The 25,522-nt window shown below is 48.2% G+C and overlaps 1 protein-coding gene across 1 annotated transcript in view; it reads right to left on the bottom strand.

Annotated features, from left to right (window-relative positions):
- Positions 1-2,755, bottom strand: part of CHMP2A (charged multivesicular body protein 2A) — a 153,090-nt gene extending 150,335 nt beyond the window's left edge. The window contains exon 1 of the mRNA XM_078654818.1: positions 2,593-2,755. The gene's annotated coding sequence lies outside the window, so the exon portion shown is untranslated. The remainder of the gene's footprint in view (positions 1-2,592) is intronic.
- Positions 2,756-25,522: the final 22,767 nt, after the last annotated feature.

The following is a 25,522-nucleotide window of genomic DNA, read 5'->3' as shown; positions in this document are numbered from 1 at the left end:
AGGAAAGGCAGTGGCGGGAGATTTAATAATCCTCAGAAGGGGAGGGGCGTGGCCAGCAGGGAGAGCGGACCGGAAGGTGGTAAACGGTCTCGCAGGGACTCCTGGCTCCTGGAGTCCCTGCACGCTCGCAGCCCCGCTAGCGCTTCTCACCCTCAGCCAAACAAACAAACAATGTCCAAGCCCTCTTCACAGTTTCCTCGGTCCCTCTGCGCGACGCGGCACCCGCGAAGCGGGTGCGGCGAGCTGTGGGCGGTGAGGCGGTGAAGAATGGGAGCCGCTGTCGTCCTATTCAGGTCAGGTAAGAGAGCTCCGTAGAAATGCTCCGTGTAATCAGGGGAACCCACAGGAAAGGCAGTGGCGGGAGATTTAATAATCCTCAGAAGGGGAGGGGCGTGGCCAGCAGGGAGAGCGGACCGGAAGGTGGTAAACGGTCTCGCAGGGACTCCTGGCTCCTGGAGTCCCTGCACGCTCGCAGCCCCGCTAGCGCTTCTCACCCTCAGCCAAACAAACAAACAATGTCCAAGCCCTCTTCACAGTTTCCTCGGTCCCTCTGCGCGACGCGGCACCCGCGAAGCGGGTGCGGCGAGCTGTGGGCGGTGAGGCGGTGAAGAATGGGAGCCGCTGTCGTCCTATTCAGGTCAGGTAAGAGAGCTCCGTAGAAATGCTCCGTGTAATCAGGGGAACCCACAGGAAAGGCAGTGGCGGGAGATTTAATAATCCTCAGAAGGGGAGGGGCGTGGCCAGCAGGGAGAGCGGACCGGAAGGTGGTAAACGGTCTCGCAGGGACTCCTGGCTCCTGGAGTCCCTGCACGCTCGCAGCCCCGCTAGCGCTTCTCACCCTCAGCCAAACAAACAAACAATGTCCAAGCCCTCTTCACAGTTTCCTCGGTCCCTCTGCGCGACGCGGCACCCGCGAAGCGGGTGCGGCGAGCTGTGGGCGGTGAGGCGGTGAAGAATGGGAGCCGCTGTCGTCCTATTCAGGTCAGGTAAGAGAGCTCCGTAGAAATGCTCCGTGTAATCAGGGGAACCCTGCATTTCGATCAATTAATTGCACCATATAATATAGTTTACAACAGCAGCGGTCTGGGTGAAGATCTTGATAAGCCTCCACTTTGAGCACAGGTGAGGCAAGTTATACAGGCATCTGAACTAACATTGCAGTATGCTGCAATTCGTGCATAAAAGCTTGCAATACAAGGGGGGAAAACTGTACAAGAAGTCTGTCTGTAAGAAGTGTATAGGAGAAAAGGCAGTGCTAGAAAAATCAGAAGCAGACATATACGCATGACAGACAGTCACAAGGTTAAACCTAGCAATAGTACATAGTATAGTTTATTAATCAACACGCCACCTGGGCACGAAGCCACATGGTCACTTTTACTGATTTGGATACTATATAATTCGAGTTCCAGTGTAATCTTCATCATTACAAATTTTGTGTAATGTCATTCTAAATAACATGATCAATAGCAGAATTTGTTTATTTAAAACTTGAAAAGTGGTACCCCATTAGTCATAAAATGTTTACAAGTAGGGTAGTGTCCGACTTTTCAACAGCTTAGATCCCTAGCTCTGCATTCACTTTATCCTCCAGCGTTTTGTCCCAACGGTTCTTCCTTCCCCATCTGCTTACTTGCTTGCCCATGTCCCCCTTTCTTCCCTTTCATTCTTGTTCCTTATCCAGCCTCAGCTCCGCCATCCCCAAACTAGCTCTCCAGCTCTCTGTCTTCCTCAAGTTCCTTCTGCTTCTGGCTTATTTCTGTTGGTATCTCGGACTCCCAGACTGTCTCCCGAATAAGTCAAGTTGCTAAAGGTCAGGTGCAAACAGCTGATCCATTGCTGTCTGTATTGCGATTAGATATTTGTAGCTTGGCAAATATGATTGGAAATACAAAACGACAAATACCAGAATGCAAAGGCAAACATGGATTGAGTAAGATATTATTACCCGACTTGGGGCATTCTGTGACCCTCGCTGCTCGTCCTTGTTGTTCCCTCAACCCCTTTCTCACTCTCCATTCCAAGTTCTCTTTTCCGACTATCTCCATCCGTGATTTTCATTCCACATTCTGATTTCACAAGTTCCAACTCATCATTTCTCTTTTAACACCTCTCTCCCTGTGTGTTGGTGTAGTATCGGATCTCTACTATCGGACAGCAAGAAAGGATGCCTGCGACAATATTCTCTTCCACCAAAGAACATATTTTCTATTCTATTAATGAGGCTTCTATGCCTTGAGTTCAAAGACGTGTTAGTTTCTCGTTGTCCCTGGGAGACTTTGAGAAGTTAAGGGAACTCTTGTTGTCAATGAGAGCGGCCTACCCACACTCACATCGGAGAAACTGTAGCTCTGACACGAACATCAAAGACTAAAGAAATGATGCAGAGCTGTACACAGCTGCGGAGGAGTAACGTAACAACATGGCCCTACTTACTACTTACCAGGAGTCCGAAAATTCAACCTAATGACCGTAGTCGATATTCCAAAGGGTTTCGTTTGTCCATTATTTTTGCACTTCCTGGTCGTATAATAATCAATACTACGGCAAAATATATTATGAGAAATAGGTGACGATATAGCAGCTACTTACCCGTGAATTCAGACTAATATTCTTTGTTCTAATTCAGCTTAACAATCGACGCTTGTTGTTGGTCTTTTAACGGGTATCATTTAGCTGTAATTTTAGCACTTCCTGGTCGCAGAACAACCAATCCCACGGCCTAACATACTATAGGAATGAATCACGTAGGTATGGGAGGTAGTGCCAATGACTAATGTGACCTATGATTGGAGCAACGGAAGCAGCTCAGCCAATCATAGTGAGCATCCCAGAATTTCCAAGTGCTGATTGGCTGTCCTCCACCAGTCGGCTGTGACAGCCCAGTTTTGAGCGGGCGGAGTTTGGCTGGAGAACCACGTGAGCCTAGTTAGTGACGAACCAGCGATGACGGCTGGTTTCATCCTGACCCAAGTTTGAGGCGTGGCTGCTTTGCCTCAGTTTCTACATAGGAGGGAGCGATGGTTGGACCTTGTTACGCAATGCGATTAGTTGGGATGAACCAGCATTTGCAAAGCCAGTAGGTCTCGGCAATGACATAGGGCTAAAAGGTCTTTATCCTCCACCCCCCCCCTAATACCACACTGGTTTCAGTACCGCCCCCCCCCCCCGTCACCACTCTGCCTGTTCCTCACATTTGTATTTTACTTTTACTGCCACAGTGGGAGAATGCGTTTCATGAAAAGTGCCTTGACATTAAATAGGGCTGTAATAAATCGCATATATTCATTTGCAACGTGACTTTTCTTTGTTTCTGTTAATTAGTCATGGATCATTAATGCAGCCCTAGAACACATTTAAAAGAGCTTTCCTTTTTAGGTTTCGCCTGGCGTTTACTGCGCAAGCAGTATCGCACAGACGAAAACTTTTGTTTAGAAGTATGGAGCTTTCTCCCACCTCTGTCTTCCATTGGCTAGCTCCATAAATGGAGGCTAGCCATTGGAAGACAGATCTGCCCGTCATTGCCGGAGCAGAATCGTGGGCGTTCCCGCGATTTTTGCTCATCCCACCCCTTTCCCTACGTCATGCGGCGGTGGGCGGTGTTTTTTTTTCTTTCTTTTTCAAGCCATGTTTTTGTCATTTGGTTGCCTGTGGTCTCCGTGTTATGTCGTGCTTGGCTCGTGGCGGTCGTCTCCGTCTTCCGTCTTTGCCCGCTATGTATGCTCCGTTTATCGTGCGTGGCTGTCGTCTTTGTGCCTGTGCTCCGGTTATCGTGCGTGGCTGTCGTCTTTCTGCCTGTGCTCCGGGTTTCGTGCGTGGCTGTCGTTTTTGTGCCTGTGGTCTCCGTGTTATGTTGTGCGTGGCTGCTTTCAGGAGCTGCTCGGCTCCGCTGGCCTCCCCCCCTTCTATCTGCCCTCCTCCGTCACGCTCTGCCGCTCCCCCGGGCCCCCACCTCTCCCCTCCCTCCCTCTCCAGCGGCCATGCTGCCTCTGCTTAATTAATCCTACTGCAGCGGCGGGAGGAGAAGAAAGCTGTGTCGGTATGTGAGATGCTGGGCGTGGGGACCGTGTGTGCGAGTTGTGGTGCTTGTTTCATTGAGACTTTGCCAGCGTGGCTTGAACGTTGAGGTACTGGGTTTTTCAGAACCGGTGCTTAACCGGTAACCCAGCGGTGTCAGGGAATACACACCCGAAGACCTCGAGTCCTTTTCCTCATTCAGACCACAGAAACTCAGAGTCTTCTAGGTGAAGTCAAAGATCGGTTTATTGGCTGCAACCAAGGTAACAAGTGTCCTAGAAGTACAACACATGGAAGTATGTTCTCAGGAGACTGCTTCAAAATCACGAAGTCGGGCTTCTCTTCTTATACAAAATAATAAGCTTCAGGCAAACATTCCTAGATTTTCAGGATACTATTCACATATTTCGACCACAAATAAGTAACAGAGTTATGATGACAAGCTCACATTTCGTTTGTCTGGTACATTTTTTTTTTTTTTTTTAAAAAGACTTTTATTCGGCACCAAATAGAATGCACAGTAGGTTACAACAAACCAGAACAATAGATGCGTATTATTGGACGATGCCATACACGTCAATTGAAGAAGAGCAATGCAGGAGCGGGATAGTTCAGGCATGGTTGATCAGAAATACAGAGTGCCATTTTCCAATATAGGAGAATTATAAAGTAAAAAAAAAAAAAAATGAACAAAGTGCAATAAAAACAAGAAATACATAATACAGCAAAGGAAAATAAATCAACAAGCATGCGAGAGTCAAGAAGGCAAGTCGGGCAGCACAATTACAGGTAAGTAGTGAGAACGCCGTGGTGGCCTAGGACATAGCTCACGCATCTCGCTACAGGTCCACCATCGCAGGTCTCTCCTCAGTAAGGAGCGAAACTCCACCGGTGACAAGCATCATACATTGAAACACATCAGATCTCATGCCCACACCCCACCCTCCCATCTAAGTCAAACCACAGCGCCGAGCCAAAAGTGGTGAGTGTGACATCCGATGGCATCGGGCGGGCGGAGGGGCCGCTCACAGCCTAACCCACCCCTTCCGGGACAATGGAATGAAGGGATTGGGACTGCGCCTTCTGGGTCAATTTTTCGACATAGCTGCGGTACGGCCCCCATATGTCTGTCGGACGGGAGGCCGAAGGGAGCAAGGCCGAAAACTCCACGCTGTTAACATTGCAGTGGGCCACACTCCTCAGCCATGCGGCAACCGTCGGAGCGCGGCGCGCGCCCCAGAGCAGCGCAACCTCCCTCTTGGCAAGAAGGAAGCACAAGGAAGCAAGCCTACGGAGAGGTTGTGGGAAGTTAGTCACATAGCCCAATAAAGCAATTTCGGGGGTGGGATGTAGTGTCAAGCCCAGTATTTCACCCATGACCCGGTGGACATCCAGCCAGTAGGCGTGTATCTTCGGGCACGTCCAAGACAGGTGGGCAAAGTCAGCATGAGGAGAGGCGCACCTAGGGCAACTGTGTGGTCTGGCAGCGTCTATTTTATGGGCAAGCGCGGGGGTGTGATACATCCTTCGTAGAAACTTGAAATGAAGAAGCTTGTGCCTACTATTCATGGACACTGTCTTGGTAACAGCGCAGCATGCCTCCCACTGGTCATCAGTAATCTGGTTGCCCAAGTCCCTCTCCCACGCAGCGCGCACCGCGGTGTCAAAAGAGGGAAGAGATGTCATACACAGCTTGTATAGTCGCGACACTACGTGAGCGCTCGTTTGGGATTGTATGACGAACGTGAGTGCCGGGTCCTCGGGCGGTGACAGTGGGAACGTTGGGAATTCAGCGCGCAGCATGGAGCGGAGCCTGGCCAAGGTGAACGCGTCCATAAACGAGCGGTCCTCGAAGCGGGGATCCTCCGTCAACGAAAAGGCATGTCCCTCAGGGAACAGATCGCCAATAGTGTGCAGTTGGAACTTGGACAGTGTGCGGTCAACTATCGCCTCACCCGTGATGGGGAGCCAGTGAGGGTTGGGGAGAGGGAGCGAGGGAGAGTACAACTTGTCCATGCGGAGTAGTCTCCGTAACTTATCCCAGGCCCAGCTAGTCGTGGAGACCGGCTGAATGTCCTGTGGATCGCGGGGAAGTCCCTTGGGAAGTATGGAACAAAGCGGCACCGGAAGAGCCGTATCGGCCTCAGGTCGCAAGAAGGGGATCCTGGCATCCGGGTGGAACCAGGAGTGCGCGTACGAGCATTGCGCCACCAGGTAGTAAAGGTGAAAGTCCGGCATCCCGAACCCTCCTCGTTCATAAGGTAAGGTTAACGTGCGCCAAGCAACACGAGGGTTTTTGCCGCCCCATACCAGGCGCAGCAGGGCAGAGCGAAGCTGTGCAAAGAAAACCTTGGTCAGAGGGATCGGGATATTAGTGAACAAGTATAAGAATCGAGGGAGGACAACCATCTTGACAATGGCAATCCTTCCAGCCATGGACAGCGGAAGACGGAGCCAACGCTCCGTACTCTCCTCCAAAAAATCCAGGGCGCGCCCATAATTCAGTCTCACAATGGATACCGCATCCAGGTGGATGTGTATTCCAAGGTATTTGACCGAATCGGTGCACCACTCCAAAGGGAAGGGGCAATCCCATCGCGCCGTGGAGGGTGTCAAGGGAAAAATGAGCGACTTGTGCCAATTAATCTTCAGGCCAGAGTATGAGCCGAATCGTGCGATCTCATGGATCAAGGGTTCCAAGTTCGTACTAGGGGTGCGGACATACAGGACTGTGTCGTCCGCATATAAAGAGACAAGTAGAGGACCCGTGCGGAATTGTAGACCTCTGTGGAGGTGCTTCTCCTGAAAATGACGGACTAAAGGGTCCATTGCCAGAATATAAAGGAGTGGGGACAGCGGACAGCCCTGCCTGGTACCTCGGGAGAGCGCAAAGTTTTTTGTTATGGTGCCGTTTAAACGGATACGTGCCGTGGGAGCAGTGTATAGCAATTCTACCGTGGCCACATACATCGCAGGCATTCCCATTCTGCGCATGATGGATAAAAAAAAGGGCCATTCCAGTGTATCGAACGCTTTCTCAGCGTCTAGGAAGACCGCAGCAGCCGGGACGGAGGGGTCTATTTTATGTAGAACCGAGAACAGCGTACGGAGGTTGAGGGAGGTGGACCTGTGGGGGACAAAGCCGGATTGAGCCGGCGCGACCAGGGAATCTACAAGAAGCGCCAAACGGATAGCTAGGGCTTTCGCTAGGATTTTATAGTCAAGGTTGAGGAGGGACAGGGGGCGGTAAGAGCTACAGTGGGAGGGATCACGGCCCGACTTGGGAAGCAGAACTATGACTGCCTCACGGAGGGTGGGGGGGAGCACGCCCGTCTCCAACGCCTCCGCATAGACCTCCATCAAGCGTGGCACCAGCTCTTCTTTGTACTCCTTATAAAAATCGGCAGTAAACCCATCCAGGCCAGGAGCAGAGGAGCACCTCATCGAGTCTATAGCCTCAATTATGTAGTCCGGAGTGATGGGATCCGCCAGAAAGTCTTGCATATGTTTCTCGAGGTAGACCATGGCTATTTCGTTAAGGTAGGGCCCTGGGTCGCAGTTGGCATCAGTTAGCGATGAAGTGTAAAGACGGGTGTAGTAGGCTAGAAAGGCATCGCAAACATCGGGAGTGGAGTAGTGTCTAGTGCCCTGAGCGTCGTAGATGTCGGTTATGTACGCCGCTTGGTATGGCGGGCGGAGCATCTGCGCTAGCAACTTGCCCGGTCTTTCCCCCTCCCCATACTGTCGCGCTGTGTAGTGCTTACCCAGAAATCGGAGCTCTCTATCCGCAGCGTCCCTAAAGTCTAGCAGGAGTTCTAGGCGCCTGGCCTCCCGGTCCGGGGAGGGATCCCCAAGTATCTCCCTATCCAGTGCTGAGAGGTCGGCCTCTAGGCGGGTTAGAGTGGTGCGAGTGTCACGAAGGGCCCCAACATGTTTGGCGATACAGACCCCTCTGATGGTAGCCTTAAAACCCTCCCACAGTGTTGCCCAGGAGGCCACCGAACCCGTGTTAATGTCAAAGTAGTCATCAATGGCTGTGCGGACCTCCTCCGTGAAAGTCGGGTCAAGCAAGGCCTTGCTTGGGAAACGCCACTGCCTCTCATACCCTCCCAGTCTCGGGACTGCCAGTGTCAGTACCACCGGTGAGTGATCGGACAGAGTGCGCGGGGGCGTGGAAAGGGAGCGCATCCAACCGGCCACTCCTGGAGAGAGCAGCCAGTAGTCGATTCTGGTGCTGGTGTTATGGTAGCCTGAGTGGTGTGTGTACGCAGGGGATTGTGGGTGCGCCCTGGCCTCGACGTCAATTAGGGAAAAGTGGGAGCAGATGTCCGCCACCACTGCGCGGGAAAGAGGTTTGCAATCAGGGGAGAGGGAGGTGCTGTCCCTGTCGGGGGTCATCAAGAGGTTAAAGTCACCCCCCCAACGCCAGTAAGTCAATGTCAGAGCGAAGTAGCAGAAGCTGTATGTGTTGAAAAAAGGCAGGGGAGTCGACATTAGGGCCGTACACACACGCCAAGGCTATTTTATACCCATGCAGCATTCCAGAGACAAGCACAAACCTACCCCCTTCGTCAGTCATGCTATCGAGCAAAACAAAGGGAACACGATTATGAACCAGTATCGCCACCCCTCTTGCGTATCTACTATAACATGAAAACACCCTATGCGCACCCCAACCCTTAGCCAGAGACTGAGTGTCCGAAGGCAACAAATGGGTTTCCTGCAGGAACAGCACATCTACCCTGTGGCGCACAGCATAGTTCAGAACCTGTCTGCGCTTCCGTGTGGTGTTCAGACCACGGACATTCCAAGTCATCATCGTTAGCATGGAGGGGCCAGCCCTAAGACCTATCCCGGCCATGGCATCACATCAAGAATGATCAAGAAAACAGCGTATTCGGCAAGCCCGGCCAATGAGTCTCGCAAGAAGATGCAACCAAAAAAAAAACACAAATACAACACACAACCCATCCCCCACCCGCCACCCAGCCTCCCGACATCCCCAGGAAGGCAGACCCCCATCAAAGGGAAAAACACATCAAAAATTGACATGTATGAAAACCACAATTGCAAGAAGTACAGATTCGGAAACAAAAAAAAAAAACCAAACCCTTAAAGCAAGTGAACAAGCAGGCGTACACCTTGGGGGGTAGCAACGCCTCGCCACGCGGGCCATCCGGCAGAGCGAACACTATAGCAATGGTCGTGCAACAAACCAGAAAGAATGAACCATTAATTCCATATCGGATAACATACAAAGAGGAGAAGAGTCAGGAGAGTCAGCCTCTGTCCGCATCCGCAAAAAGGTCGGCGCTGGACTGCGTGTCAGTGCGCGGGGGAGAATGTCCTCCAGAGCCAGAGGGGGACGAGGAGCGTCGCCGCTTGTAGCCGGCACAAAAGTCCTGCGCCTCAGCCGGTGAGTCAAAAATGCGGAATCTTCCATCCGCCTCCACCTTCAATCTCGCAGGATAGAGCATGGCGTACTTCAGGCCAAGGTTACGGAGAGCGGATTTGACGCTAGTGTACTTGCGACGCGCCTCCTGCACCATGAGCGTGTGATCCGGGAAAAAAGACAACTTGCTGCCCTGCCACTGCACGTCTCCCGCCTCACGTGCAGCGCGGAGTGCGGCGTCACGATCGCGAAAGTTCATGATGCGAGCTATTATAGGCCTGGGTGGAAGACCAGTGCGGGGCTTGGGCCCCAGTGACCTGTGGGCGCGCTCGACAACAAAGCCAGCAGTGAAGGTGTCTCTCCCAAAGAGCTCTATGAGTAGGTGCTCCACAAATGTGTCAAACCGGCCAGTAGCAGTCGTCTCCGCAACGCCCAAAATGCGAATATTATTGCGCCGGCTACGCGCTTCCAAGTCCTCATTCTTGATGGCCACGGTTTTAAGGATGGTTTCGACCCTCTCCAGCCGCTTCAGGGACTTCGCAGCCCCATCCTCAATGTCCGAAATTCTGGACTCCGCCAAATCAAGCCTACGGTCATGGGCCTGCACTGCAGTGGACATGTCTGAAAGACGCTGGTCCAGGGCATCAAACCGAGTGTCCAGCGCCTTGAAGCCAGCGCGCATCTCCCCCATCATGGCGGCCATCATCGCTGTGGCGTCCCCCGCCTCCGTTGTGCCAGCGGCCCCAGTGGCCGGTCCCGGCGGGGGGTCAGTGTCGGGGAGAGGGGTCTTGTCAAACGTAAGCTTCCGTTGGTTTGGGTCCTTCTTGCCCATCTTCAAGGCCGAGAGGGGGTGGTGGCTGTAGCAGAAATGGAACGCAGCGCCAACACACAGGGCAGGCGGTAACAGGAGGGCAGCAGGTCCGAGCCTCGGCGATCTCCAGAGGAGAGAGTACTGGTGAAAAGCGGCAAGTAAGGGCTGCAGAGGATCGGTCCACAAAGATAGCGCCCTGGAGCCTGGCAGCAGTCAACAGCAGCGTGCAGGGAGCAGGAGGATTGCAGTGAGGACCAGGAGTAGGCAGCGTCGCAGGTCCAAACTCAGCGATCTGCAGGGCAGGGAGCGACCCTCTCCTGAAGTGAGGTCAGGAGGAAGGGGGGGGAACAGCCGTCCCGCCAGACGCGAGTGGGGCAGGGTCGCCGGAAGCCACTGGCGGGCGCCGCCGGCAAACGCGGCCGCCCCGAGTCCCACCGTCCCCAGTCAAGCGCCCCCGCCGGCCGCCCAAGGAACCCCCGCACCAGGCCACCAATCGAGGCCCCGGTCACAGCGCGCTCACAGGCCCAGGGCCCCGGAGCGCGACAGGAAGCAGGCGCCCCAACCGGGGAGAGGGCACGGAGGTAGGGGAGCTCGGTAGGGGGCCCCGCGGGTGCAGCAGAGAACCCGAGGCCCGGCAGGCGAGAGCCGAGCCGCGCCCGCCCAGAGCACCAGCCCCGAGGGGAAGATGGCGCCGAGGTCCGGAGGCCTCGCTACCCCTACGCCCCACTCACCGCCGAGGCCGCTCCCAACGATGGAATCAGGCTCCGAAGGCACCAGGCTGCATCAGGAGGCTCCGCAGGTAAGTTGCCGCAGGATAGGCGGGCGGATCATGCCGTGTCCGTCTCCGCCGGGAGCCCGCCTGGAGGAGCTTCACCAAAGTGCGGCCATTCCGCTCTCCGCCGTGGCCACGCCCCGCGTCTGGTACATAATAAATTACTCGGCAAGGTCCGGTATTTCAATCAGATATCGGTGTTCCCCAATAGAATGAGCACGTTCTCATCATAAAACAAGTAGGAAAGAAGGAGCGGGGTCAGGTGTGGGCAAGATTCGGCAGGGTGAGAATGTGATGAAAGGGCTTTATGGCCGGGTGCGCCTAGATGCTATCTTGACCGGCCACTGGGAGAGGAACTGACCAAATGGGTTGGCCTGGGGCGATGGTTTAAACCTGCCCAGGTCACGAAAAAGTCAATCAAGGAGTGCTTGTCCTTATGATATTGGATTAAGCCTATGTGAAGGGCAACATACAAAATGGCTGCCGTATAAGAAATGGAAGCCAGGGGTTCAGGGTATAAGTGACGATTTCGAGGTGAAAGCAACCTTCGAATGTGATGAAAATGTTTGTGCATAATGTACTCGCCATTCTCGGTCTTTTGATACTAAATTTGTCGTGGTACGATGAAGTTTTATTCTTGCGTCTGAATGGTTATACGAGTTTGGATTTTCAGTACTACAAACCCTCCTTTTGCCCTTACACAGGCAATTTAACCTACTCTCATGCTAATCTGAGTTTAGGTCGATATTCCTAAAGTCATTGAGGTGTTGCTGTAACATCATCCTAGTACTTAGCTCGTCTCTTGATACAGGTTTCCTTATACATGATGTGACACAAAGGCCACATATTGCAGGAGCACACTGTACACACAGACAGAACAGGAAAAGGATGGCTAAGACCATCCCAATGACCATCAGGATTTTCCATCCCCAGCTGGATATTAGTTCCCAGATGTATAAAAAAGAGGGAGGCCTCCTTAACAGTCAGATTAGGGACAAGGAGTATAAATTGAAGGAACAGAGCAAGTCCCCAGATCACTACCTTACTTAGAACCTATCAGTGTATTGCCCATTTATCTCGCAAACCCAGTAGCCAACAAATATATAAATGTGACAGATATAATTAATAAACAAAAAACAATTTGGAAAAGGAGAATAGAAACCTTCACAGTGTGTGTGGTATAAAAGTATACAATTTATTACAAATCAAATTAAAAAACAGTAGATATACAATATAATGATAGTACCCAAAATCACAAACATCAATGATTTTAAAAAGATTTTGTTAATCAAGTAAACACAATCTATTTTTGTAAAAAGTTTCTCAATATTTAAAAAACAATATGAAGAATTTCACAGTTGTTGTAGGAGTGGACGCGGCGTTTCGGTGTTTGAATGATTTCACCTTCTTCAGGACAAACAATTCTATTTAAAAAAACGTCACAATTAGGTACATACTGTGATTCCATCCAAATTACATTGTGTTTCCTATTCTTACTAACACTTAATTCTTAAAAGATCATGGGGCACATTTTGAATACACACTGGTTAATGTTTTCATTCTAAGGGTTTTACAAAAAGGCTTCTTGGGAAATGTCGAGGTATAACTGGCAATACATTTGGTTCGTAAGGTGTGGTGATATCTAGTCACCATTTTGGTAGCTGATGTCACGTTGGTAATAGAACATATAGCATACCTGTGGGTCATTAATTTTACACTCCTCGCTTTCTTGATTTCTTTAGAGGTAGTTAGGAGCGTAGATTTTCTTATGTTGGAAACTGCTAGTCTTTGTTTAATTCCAGACACGAGTTTCGTTCATCTAAATAATTAACGATCACATTATTGGTTTCAAATCAGGTTAGGTAAGGCATTTCATTCAATTTGCCTATTTGTGCTATTAGATCTTATTGTTTTTACCTCCTCGTTGCAGGAACTTTTTCAATGGTGAGGATGCTGGAGGGGGGCCACCGTATTGATAAATAAAATAACTAAAAGTAAGAAAAAAGGTTTTGTACTTAGCACCCCTTGGTTAGAGTTTTGCTATTCCCATTCAGTTTATGTTAGAGACAGAATCACAGGGTTTCTGTTGGTGTATACATGGGAATGAGTAGTATATTATGTGTTACTAAAGGAGGGACTATGCACATCACCTTCACTTTGCTCAAATACCCAGTTCACATATTTTGTTAGCAATTTCTGTAGTGGTACCATGGTGACTATTTAATCTTACCCCAGGGTTTTTTATAAAAATTTCAGTATTTCATTTGTTAAATGCTACTTACTTTTTAAAAAATGGGATAATGTATCCCTGACTACAGCGCCACTGGATGCCTTCAATTCTCCCGGCAGCGTCAGAGTAATCTTTTGAATTTATAAAAACCAAGGTCTCTCATCAATCCGACCTGAAAAGGTTGTACAATATTTTATGTTATTTTCATCACATGTATGAACTCTCTATAACAAAAAATGCACGGCGCTCTATCTTTTAAAATTATACGATCTGCTATTGGTGATTTGTACCATTAATTTAATTTTCATTAACCTAGTCTTGCCGTTTAGTAAGGGGTTTCCCTCGTAGGTCTTTAACTACCCGCTGTATTATCTATGGTCGAGATAATACCAGTCGTTAATCGTAGGTAAGTAGCATTTAACAAATGAAATACTGAAATTAAAGATTAAATAGTCACCATGGTACCACTACAGAAATTGCTAACAAAATATGTGAACTGGGTATTTGAGCAAAGTGAAGGTGATGTGCATAGTCCCTCCTTTAGTAACACATAATATACTACTCATTCCCATGTATACACCAACAGAAACCCTGTGATTCTGTCTCTAACATAAACTGAATGGGAATAGCAAAACTCTAACCAAGGGGTGCTAAGTACAAAACCTTTTTTCTTACTTTTAGTTATTTTATTTATCAATACGGTGGCCCCCCTCCAGCATCCTCACCATTGAAAAAGTTCCTGCAACGAGGAGGTAAAAACAATAAGATCTAATAGCACAAATAGGCAAATTGAATGAAATGCCTTACCTAACCTGATTTGAAACCAATAATGTGATCGTTAATTATTTAGATGAACGAAACTCGTGTCTGGAATTAAACAAAGACTAGCAGTTTCCAACATAAGAAAATCTACGCTCCTAACTACCTCTAAAGAAATCAAGAAAGCGAGGAGTGTAAAATTAATGACACACAGGTATGCTATATGTTCTATTACCAACGTGACATCAGCTACCAAAATGGTGACTAGATATCACCACACTTTACGAACCAAATGTATTGCCAGTTATACCTCGACATTTCCCAAGAAGCCTTTTTGTAAAACCCTTAGAATGAAAACATTAACCAGTGTGTATTCAAAATGTGCCTCATGATCTTTTAAGAATTAAGTGTTAGTAAGAATAGGAAACACAATGTAATTTGGATGGAATCACAGTATGTACCTAATTGTGACGTTTTTTTAAATAGAATTGTTTGTCCTGAAGAAGGTGAAATCATTCAAACACCGAAACGCCGCGTCGACTCCTACAACAACTGTGAAATTCTTCATATTGTTTTTTAAATATTGAGAAACTTTTTACAAAAATAGATTGTGTTTACTTGATTAACAAAATCTTTTTAAAATCATTGATGTTTGTGATTTTGGGTACTATCATTATATTGTATATCTACTGTTTTTTAATTTGATTTGTAATAAATTGTATACTTTTATACCACACACACTGTGAAGGTTTCTATTCTCCTTTTCCAAATTGTTTTTTGTTTATTAATTATATCGGTCACATTTATATATTTGTTGGCTACTGGGTTTGCGAGATAAATGGGCAATACACTGATAGGTTCTAAGTAAGGTAGTGATCTGGGGACTTGCTCTGTTCCTTCAATATTAGTTCCCAGAACCACCCCATTAATGACCAATCTCCTTTATCCACATGAATAGATTCGGAAATCTTATGCAGTTTGGAGATGGCTTGGTACACCGTCGGAGCGTTATCTGGGATAAAAATGCAGCAACTAGATTGGATCAATCTGCATACCCCACCTCGGTCTGCAAGTATGACGTCTAAAGCAACCCTGTTCTGAAGGGTCATAAGACGATCCGACTGGAGCTCAGCAGTCAGGTTACTAAGGGCACCAGTAGTTTCAATCACGGTAGCCTCAACTACCCTTGTCAATTGCCTTATGTCCCTGCTGTTTACCATGGGTCCCCAGAACGGCAGAAAACCTCTTGCAAAGTCCCCAAATTCTTGACCTGCAGTGTCTTCTTTACTCAAGACACCTCTAACTACCCTTGTCCTGTGGTAATCCGCCGCTGCTGTGTAGGTGGGAGGTAACAGGAATGAAACGAAACATGAGCCCGAGAAGTCAGGGGGCAACCATGTATAGGCTCTATCATGACAGATGAAATAAGTACCCTTAGCTGCTAAAAACGCAGGGGAAGTCTGAGACCCAAAAATATATGTTTCTGTACAGATACTTCTCCCTAACTGAGCTCTGGGATTCCTGCCAATGCCTTGCAGACACAAGTTACCTTGATGGGGTACAATCCAGATCGGGGAAGATTTCTTCGCTTGCTGTTTCTCACTTAAAGTAGCTCCATATCCGGTCACGTTCCAACCTACATATGCAAGTATCTCGTCATTAGGGGTATTTTCATAAGAAGTTACTTCCTTAATCATGTCAACTATGCCTTTTACTAGGGTGCTAGTCTTGAGGTTGTCTTTTACAGAACGTAGGGGTTGGATTTCTCGTGCATATATGAACATCGTTCTGTATGCCCACACGGAACCATTATGACTGAAAGGTAGAACTAGATAACGGATACCTTTATCCGTCGTGTGAGGCATAAGTCCACATACCCAACAGTTAGTTGTGTTCATTACTAACTGGTGCTGGTGCAGGAGCTGAATGAAGGAGTTATTAATGAATTCTAATCTCCTATGGGATTCATGGCCAGGAAGGGAGTGGAAAGAATGAGGGGAAACAGTAGTAGGAGGAGGTGTAGGGGATGCAGGTGGTGCGAGTGTCACATGAAGAGAGAATCCTATCAGAAATATCATACTGGATATCATACAAATGCACATTATTAGAAAACTTTTTCTTGTCGTCACTGTACACAGCTGGCGTCTAGAGTTCGTTTGTTTGGCAGGCCTCTCCATTTCAGAAAACTCCATCCTCTCTAGAGTGCTGCCCGCGGTGGTAGGTTGATTCTGCTAAAAGATGCTTCTGTCAGTCCAGGGTAACTCCCTTAGACCAACCAGAACTCCCGACCTAACGTCGTTAGCTGCACCCAAAAGACTTTTTAGGCAACCGCGGCCCTAGCAGCGGAACCCGGATGGCGGTTCGAAAAACAAAAATGAGCAAGTTTTCTTCTGATGGAGGAGCTGCCTTTTCAAAAAAATAGTACTTGGAGGAAAAAAAATAATCTTTTATTAGTCCATAGGTTTTTTTCCTTAAAGTGGAAAAAGAAGTTTAATTTATTTGTTCGTATTTCTTGGTCTCAAATCGTATCTTTGTCTTCCCGGTACTGTGTTGTCCTGGAACAACAGTTCAGGCTCTGGAGTGTTCAATCGTTTTGACGGTGGCACACCTTCTTGAAGAATGTTCTCGTTTTCGTGCTCAGAGTTAGTTCCTTTTACTTGTGCATCACTGAAAGGTATGAACCGAGGTACTGTGTCTGTTTCTGAGTCGCCGACACCTTCCTGGACCCACTGGTCATATGGCAGAGGAAGAGGTACCTTCTTGCAGTGGACCCCGTGGATCCAGGCCTTTTTCCCTTCCACTCGCACTGCCGATCTTGTAGAGAGAAGGACAAGGTGTGACCCTGTCCACCTGGGCTGGTCGTTTCTGGTCCTCTGGAAGTTTCGCACCAGTACCCAGGATCCAGGGTCAATGCTGTGTCCCGGAGTCTCAGAGACCGGAGGCAGGGTGTCATTGACCTGTTGATGTAAAACACGCAATTTAGCCGTCAATTCATACAGATAGTCAAGTAGAACGGGGTGCTCGAGCTCGCTAAACTTTTTGGGCCTAGGCACTCCCCATATGTTGGCCGGGCGGCCGAAAATAATTTCGTAGGGGCTGAGTTTCACTCGCGAATGCACAGTCATTCTGGTGGATAGGAGTACTAAGGGTAGAGCATCGGGCCATTTAAGACCTGTGCTTGCTTGAATTTTGGCCAATTTTAACTTAAGAGTGCCGTTGTAGCATTCTACTAATCCAGCTGATTGGGGGTGATTTGCAGCGTGGAACTTCTGCCGGATACCTAATCCTTCACACACTCTCTTCATCACACGACCCACAAATTCAGTCCCATTATCAGACCAGACCATTCTAGGCATTCCGAATCTAGGGAAGTACTCTTTCACTGTGGACAGGGCAGTATTGTCTTTCAGGGGGTATGCTTCTATCCATCTCGAGAAGGCACAAACAACTACGAGCACATATTTTAAACTGCTGCACCTTTCCATATGGATGAAATCTAGCTGCAAAACCTCGAACGGATACGTGGGGGGTGCAAAATGACCAGCTGGAGTTGGGGTTCCCCTACCAGGATTGTGTTGCAGACACACCATGCAATTCTTGACCACGTTTTCTGCACACTTGGGAATCCCTGAATTCTCCCATACTGGAGCCAGCAACTTGCAAATCCCTTTCACGCTGATATGAGCCATACCATGAGCCATTGTGACTACTGCAAGCACATATGCATCGGGTAACAACCATCTCTGATGCTCTGATAATTCAATCCAGCAACCACTCGCATCCATTCTACCCGAACTTTCTCTCCACGTACTCAACTCTTTCTCCGTAGCTTCAGCTTGAATAGACTTCACACTCTCTATCGTGTCTTCACACATTCCTATGTCACCAACCCATCTTGCAGGTCCTGTAACATACATTCGGCTCATCACATTCTTCGCAGTTTCTTTAGCCGTTTCATCAGCGAACGCATTTCCACGACCAACATCATCAGTCACTTTCTTGTGAGCGCTACATTTCACAATCGCTACTTGTAAGGGCAAAGTCAGTGATTCTAGAAGCTCATTTATCAACTGACCATGCTTAATTTTAGTTCCATGCGAAGTCAGAAATCCACGTTCTTTCCACAATCGTCCAAAACTATGGGCCACGCCGAACGCGTACTGGCTGTCGGTGTAGACGGTTACTTTCATTCCTTTCGACAACACACATGCTCTCGTGAGTGCAATTAGCTCCGCTGCCTGAGCTGAATTGTGTGGGATGCGTGTAGCTTCAATAATCGTGTGCAAAGTCGTGACAGCATATGCTGCAGTCGTATCGCCATTTGAAAGCTTGAAACATGAACCATCCACCCACAATGTACCATCACATTCAGCAAGAGGAGTGTCGAAGAGGTCTACTCTTCCTTTCGTCTCTTCCTCTGTTCTATAAAGACAATCATGCTGTTCTGAAACATCTGATTCTTCTATGAATGGTAATAACGTGGCTGGGTTAAGGGTGTTGCACCTTTGAAGTGCACATGACTTGCTAGCAAAGTCAGTTCGTACCCTGACAATCGAGCACTGGTTAAATGCTGTGTCTTGGTTCTATTTAACAATGTGTCTACTGCATGTGGGACCATCACGATTAGTGTATTATTCATGACCAGGCCAGCAGACTGTCGAATAGAAACAGCTGCTGCTGCTGTGGCTCTTAAACAACTAGGCAATGCTCTAGCCACTGGATCCAAAGTCAAGGAAAAGTAAGCACATGGACGCTGTTTGTTCCCAAATAACTGAGTCAGGACTGACAATGCACAACCATCCTTCTCAGGGACATACAGTGTAAAAGGCTTACTGTAGTTGGGGTTACCCAACACAGGAGCCGAACATAAGGCTGTGCGTAATTCAGAAAAACTCGTTTGACACTCTTCAGACCAAGGGACGGGATTGGGTGTATCTTTACACGTTAACGCCACCAAAGGTTTGGGTAATAACGAAAAATTAGGGATCCATTGTCTGCAATATGATGTAATGCCCAAGAAAGCACGCACTTCTTTCTGTGTTCTTGGCACACTCAATTTCGCTATTGCCTGAATTCTTTCTGGGTTCAGTTTCCTTCCCTCCTTCGATAAGAGATGACCTAAGTAGGTCACTTCTTGTCGGCAGTATTGAAGCTTGGAAAGTGACACCTTATGATGCAAATCGCACAGATGGTGTAACAGTGATATGGTTGCTTTCTTGCAAATTCCCTCAGTATCCGCAGCTATAAGCAAATCGTCGACGTACTGTACAAGAGTAGTACCTTTTGGCAAAATAATTGTATCAAGCTGCGTTTTTAGAGCTTGACTGTATATTGATGGACTTTCACAGTAGCCCTGAGGAGCGCGTTTAAAGCGGAAGCTTCGTCCTCCTAAACTGAAGGAAAAAATATCCCTGCTCTCCTCGGCGATCGGGATGCTGAAGAAAGCATTCTTCAGGTCAATCACCGAAAACCACGTGGCAGAAACTGGAATCATAGTCAATAAGGTAGTGATGTCGGGGACAACTGGAAATTGTGGCACAACTATTTTATTCACCTCTCTGAGATCGATCACGAATCTGTACACCGGTGGCTGAGATGGGTCAGTTCGTTTTAAAACAGGTAGAACGGGACTATTGCAAACGTTACCTCTTGTTTCTTCAATCACATCTTTTTCAATTAACTCGTGAACGATCGCTAGCAAAGCTTTTTCACCCTCACTAGATATTCGGTATTGCGGAATTCGTGGCATTTTAACATTGGCTTTCAATGTTACAACATATGGTGGTATTTCTAAGAGTCCCACATCATTGGGACCAACTGCCCAAAGTATGTCTGGAAGAAGCGACAATTCTGTTGGAAGTTTATCTCTCGCTAAGTACATTGGAGAAACCGCTTTCTCACCTAGGGTAAGTTGTACTCCTGATGGAGAACAGTACAAAGTTGCATACAATCTTTTTAGCAAATCTAATCCTAGCAAATTTTCGCCACAACCTGTTGTCAGAATAAGGGGTGCTTCGAATTCGCAAGGACCAACAGAAAGAGACAACGGGTCAGAAATCTGGTTCCTAACCGGGGCGCCAGAAAAACCTACAGAAACGTTCGTTCCGCCAGACAAAGGTGCGCCAGGGAGTTTGGAGTGCATAATAGGACTCTTTGTAGCACCAGTATCCAAGAGAAAAGGTTCTGACACACCTGATGTGATCACCTCAACGTATGGTCCATTCTGATCTACTGGAACTGAAACAACTCCCTCTCTTTGTCTATGGCTGTCCTAGCAATCATTACTGCTCCATTGCTCGCCTTCTGTATAGTAATCATCTGTATAGTACTGAGCTGTCCTACCAGATGCGTTGTTCTGCTGATCGAATTTATTCATAGAATTCTGTGGTGGAAGAGACTGCGCATTCTGGGGGACGTTTCCACGTCCTCTACCTCTAGGTGCCTGCTGAACGCCTTTACCTCTTGCGTTCGAAACACCATTCACACGTTGTAACAAGATAGGGCAACTATACTGAAAATGACCTTCCTCCTTGCAATATGAACACTGGTGGGACCTATATTGACACGTGGCTGATTATACTCGACTCTTTGTGAGTTCCCTTGATACTGTTGTGGCTGCTGATAGTTATTCTGATAGGTGTTCTGACCACCGTTATTCTGGCCATTACCACCACCACGTGGCGGATAGGCTTGCTGCAGTAAAACCTTCGTCTTTAGTTCTCTAGTTTTCTTTTCTACTCTATCTTTCTCATCTTTGTCTCTATTCTCGTAATATTGCGCAGTGGCTAATATCTGTGCTGAAGAGGAGACAGCCCAAGAACTCTCCGAATCTTTTAACTTCTTACACAATTCTGGAAGCAGATTGTGCACGAACTTATCGACAAATAATCGCTGACCACCTTCTGTGGTCATGTCTTGGCCACTGTGATCGACAAACGTTTCTTCGAACCTGGTGAAGAAATCTGAGACCGTCTCGTCTTTCTTCTGTTTACATGCAGACAACTTATCCCAATTCACACGTATTGCAGGCATTATCGTTTTCATGTAATCAACTATTTTACCAGGAAGTTCTGCTATTAATGGCTCAGGTTTAGCACCACCAACTTGTCGGGCATCTACAGCAGCGATATTGGCCCATGAATCGCCTAATTCCTGATCATGATCTGAATGACGAATCTTACTCCATAAAGGCTGTGGAACAACGTTCCCAAATAACATATAGATATTGGCTAAGTTCATGATACATGACCCAGCAGTCTGCGACAATTCCTTGTAATACCCTGCAGGATTCTTACGTGGATCAGGTAATGTCTGTTTAAGTGCTAAAACTTCAGCACGCTTCCATGGGACGTGTACCCATACACGCTGAAAGTGTGGCGGAATAGGAGGTTCAACAGATGTGTCACCCTCCCTCCATTGCGGAGGGACTTCTCTCATGGGATACTGTTGTGCCTTTTTCCTAGGTGTATCGCGCTTAGACTGTGAACCAGAAGTGTTCCCTTTACTCCGATAAGACAACAATACCTCAACCGCTTTTTGGACATCGGGACCTACGATCATTCCTTCTCCAAACTTGAACCGTACATGACACAACTCCTGCGGGTTACTTTCTAAATCATTATCTTCCAAATCCTCACCAAGAAAAACGCACATTTGTTCAAAAACATACCTTTGTGTCGGTGCTTCCCCCTGAAGGAAGACTTTCATGACAGATTCAACGTCATACTTTACAGTATCTATGATCCATTTACGAGCTAAACGATTCAATACATCTCTCTCTTGGTAGTCAGGCAGTTGACTTCGCAACTGTCTTCGTTCCGTGTTAGGGGTCGTTTTAGGCGACCGAAAAAGGGGTGAAGGAATGTTAGTGACAATGCTGGCCATTTTATGCCAAACGGAAGGTGAAAGTGAGGGAGGAACGGGTGGAAAAACAGTGTGAGATAAGGCTGAAGTAGAGGCAATAGCAGAGGGGACATTATGAGAGATCGAAGATGCATTAGGCAAAGTCATAGAAGGTGTAAGCGAAGTAGATGTAGCCGGTGTGCCTTGAGGAGGCTGCACCGGAGGAGCGGAAGCCAGCTGAAGAACAGCTGGTGGGTGCTGAAGAAGGGCAGGCATAACGACCATGGGCGGCGCAACTAAGGGTTGCGGAGGCGCCGTGGCTGTTTGCGCATAGGGGGGTGGTGAACTTAATAAATGCGACATTAATGGGTCTTTTTCATGTTCTTTGGCTGTCTCTTGCTGAAGAGACGGCAAAACTGGATAGCATTTATCTATTGCCATTTTACGTTGCCTGTGCAACTGCTCACTCATCTGTACCTCTTCTTTGTCTTTAAACCGCATAGCAGCTTGTATTACTGAAATATTCCCTTCTCTCTTATTTTTCTTCTCTAATTTAATTTCCTTCTGTTTGGCCTCCTTACGCCATAGGCGGAAAGAGTCAAACATCGCCGGCCGGGCTTTCTTTTTAAAGAGTTTAACTTCAAGGTTATCTAGGATTTCGGTATCAAAGCTACCATATTGGGGCCATTTTAAAACACCATCTTTCCTGGTGTATTTAATCCATACTTCGTTGTAGGTGATGGGGCCTACCCCATGTTTCACATATAGCCGTAAGTCGGAGTTCCAACCGGAGGAACCGGACATGAGTCCTCCAATCGGGAGTCCCAATTATTACCACCGAGACAAAACAAATTTCCAAGTCTAAGACTAGGCATCTCTGCTCTCTAGTCTAGTTCCAAACGTCAAAGGATTATCGATTACGATATTTCTCGTGAATACACGAGTCCTTCGGTTTTGGTGCTTGCAAGTACCAACACAAAACTTTCCCAATGATACACAAAACTAAAAACCAACTAAGGACTGGGAGGCGCTCCACTTATACTTAACTGAAATGTCGATGACGTCACTAGAAGACTCGTCTTAGTGTTTCGCTCTACCAAACTTCAAGGGTCCAAATCAGGGCGATAGCCAGGGCAGCAGTCTTTTGTAGCCGTCGGGAAGCGGGGAACCTCGCAGCAAAGACCTTCGGACCACGTCGACATGCAGGGGTCGTTGAAGTGGCGGCCTTCCTCCGGAATTTTCACACGAAGCTCCTCACGAACCTCTGGCTGGACCGGTACCGCTGGAATCGCCCCAAACGTTGGGCGCCAACTGAGGTACTGGGTTTTTCAGAACCGGTGCTTAACCGGTAACCCAGCGGTGTCAGGGAATACACACCCGAAGACCTCGAGTCCTTTTCCTGATTCAGACCACAGAAACTCAGAGTCTTCTAGGTGAAGTCAAAGATCGGTTTATTGGCTGCAACCAAGGTAACAAGTGTCCTAGAAGTACAACACATGGAAGTATGTTCTCAGGAGACTGCTTCAAAATCACGAAGTTGGGCTTCTCTTCTTATACAAAATAATAAGCTTCAGGCAAACATTCCTAGATTTTCAGGATACTATTCACATATTTCGACCACAAATAAGTAACAGAGTTATGATGACAAGCTCACATTTCGTTTGTCTGGTACATAATAAATTACTCGGCAAGGTCCGGTATTTCAATCAGATATCGGTGTTCCCCAATAGAATGAGCACGTTCTCATCATAAAACAAGTAGGAAAGAAGGAGCGGGGTCAGGTGTGGGCAAGATTCGGCAGGGTGAGAATGTGATGAAAGGGCTTTATGGCCGGGTGCGCCTAGATGCTATCTTGACCGGCCACTGGGAGAGGAACTGACCAAATGGGTTGGCCTGGGGCGATGGTTTAAACCTGCCCAAGTCACGAAAAAGTCAATCAAGGAGTGCTTGTCCTTATGATATTGGATTAAGCCTATGTGAAGGGCAACATACAAAATGGCTGCCGTATAAGAAATGGAAGCCTGGGGTTCAGGGTATAAGTGACGATTTCGAGGTGAAAGCAACTTTCGAATGCGATGAAAATGTTTGTGCATAATGTACTCGCCATTCTCGGTCTTTTGATACTAAATTTGTCGTGGTACGATGAAGTTTTATTCTTGCATCTGAATGGTTATACGAGTTTGGATTTTCAGTACTACAACGTGGCCCAAAGCTTAGGACGAGGCGCCGCCGGGGAGTGGAGGGCAGACAGGCAGGCAGGAGGCTCGGCAATTACAAGCACACGCCGGCAGCGAGCCACACACCTCCCCGGCCCCCTCCTGTGGAGCCTGTTTACTGAGCAGAAAAGGCCAACCATGAAGCATCACCACCGGCGTGCCGCGGAGACGGCACAGTCCGGCCGTGATATAGGCTCCTAGATGTATGCACGTCAACATGCACACTGCAGAGGCTGGTGGACGACCTGGCGGGCACAAGACATGCGGCAGTGATCACTTTCAACCTTCACTAACAGATTCCCCCCAAATACTGCCTGATGCCTCAGTCCATCCATCATGAACCTTCTCCAAGCCCCCTGTTTCTGTCTGTGTGTGTGTATGTGACTGCTCCAGAATGTGTGCGTGTGTGACTGCTCCAGTGTGTGTGTGTATGTGACTGATCCAGAGTTTGTGTGTGTGTGTGACTGCTCCAGTGTGTGTATGTGACTGCTCCAGAGTGTGTGCGTGTGTGACTGCTCCAGTGTGTGCGTGCATGTGACTGCTCCAGAGTGTGTGTGTGTGTGACTGCTCCGGAGTGTGTGTGTGTGTGTGACTGCTCCAGTGTGTGTGTGTGTGTGTGTGTGTGTGTGCGTGTGTGTGACTGCTCCAGTGTGTGTGTGTGTGTGTGTGTGTGTGTGTGTGACTGCTCCAGTGTGTGTATGTGTGTGTGTATGTGACTGCTCCAGAATGTGTGCGGGTGTGACTGCTCCAGTGTGTGTGTGTATGTGACTGATCCCGAGTGTGTGTGTGACTGCTCCAGTGTGTGTGTGTGACTGCTCCAGAGTGTGTGCGTGTGTGACTGCTCCAGTGTGTGCGTGCATGTGACTGCTCCAGAGTGTGTGTGTGTGTGTGTGTGACTGCTCCAGTGTGTGTGTGTGTGTGTGTGACTGCTCCAGTGTGTGTGTGTGTGTGTGACTGCTCCAGTGTGTGTATGTGTGTGTGTATGTGACTGCTCCAGAATGTGTGCGTGTGTGACTGCTCCAGTGTGTGTGTGTATGTGACTGATCCCGAGTGTGCGTGTGTGTCTGCTGCAGTGTGTGTACGTGACTGCTCCAGAGTGTGTGCGTGCGTGACTGCTCCAGTGTGTGCGTGCATGTGACTGCTCCAGAGTGTGTGTGTGTGTGTGACTGCTCCGGAGTGTGTGTGTGTGTGTGTGTGACTGCTCCAGTGTGTGTGTGTGACTGCTCCAGTGTGTGTATGTGTGTGTGTGTATGTGACTGCTCCAGAATGTGTGCGTGTGTGACTGCTCCAGTGTGTGTGTGTATGTGACTGATCCCGAGTGTGTGTGTGTGTGACTGCTCCAGTGTGTGTATGTGACTGCTCCAGAGTGTGTGCGTGTGTGACTGCTCCAGTGTGTACGTGCATGTGACTGCTCCAGAGTGTGTGTGTGACTGCTCCTGGGTGTGTGTGTGTGACTGCTCCAGGGTGTGTGTGTATGTGACTG

This window comes from Lissotriton helveticus, chromosome 7 (assembly GCF_964261635.1).
Source record: "Lissotriton helveticus chromosome 7, aLisHel1.1, whole genome shotgun sequence".
Classification (NCBI taxonomy): Eukaryota; Metazoa; Chordata; class Amphibia; order Caudata; family Salamandridae; genus Lissotriton; species Lissotriton helveticus.
This window is presented reverse-complemented; position numbering and strand designations above follow the sequence as displayed.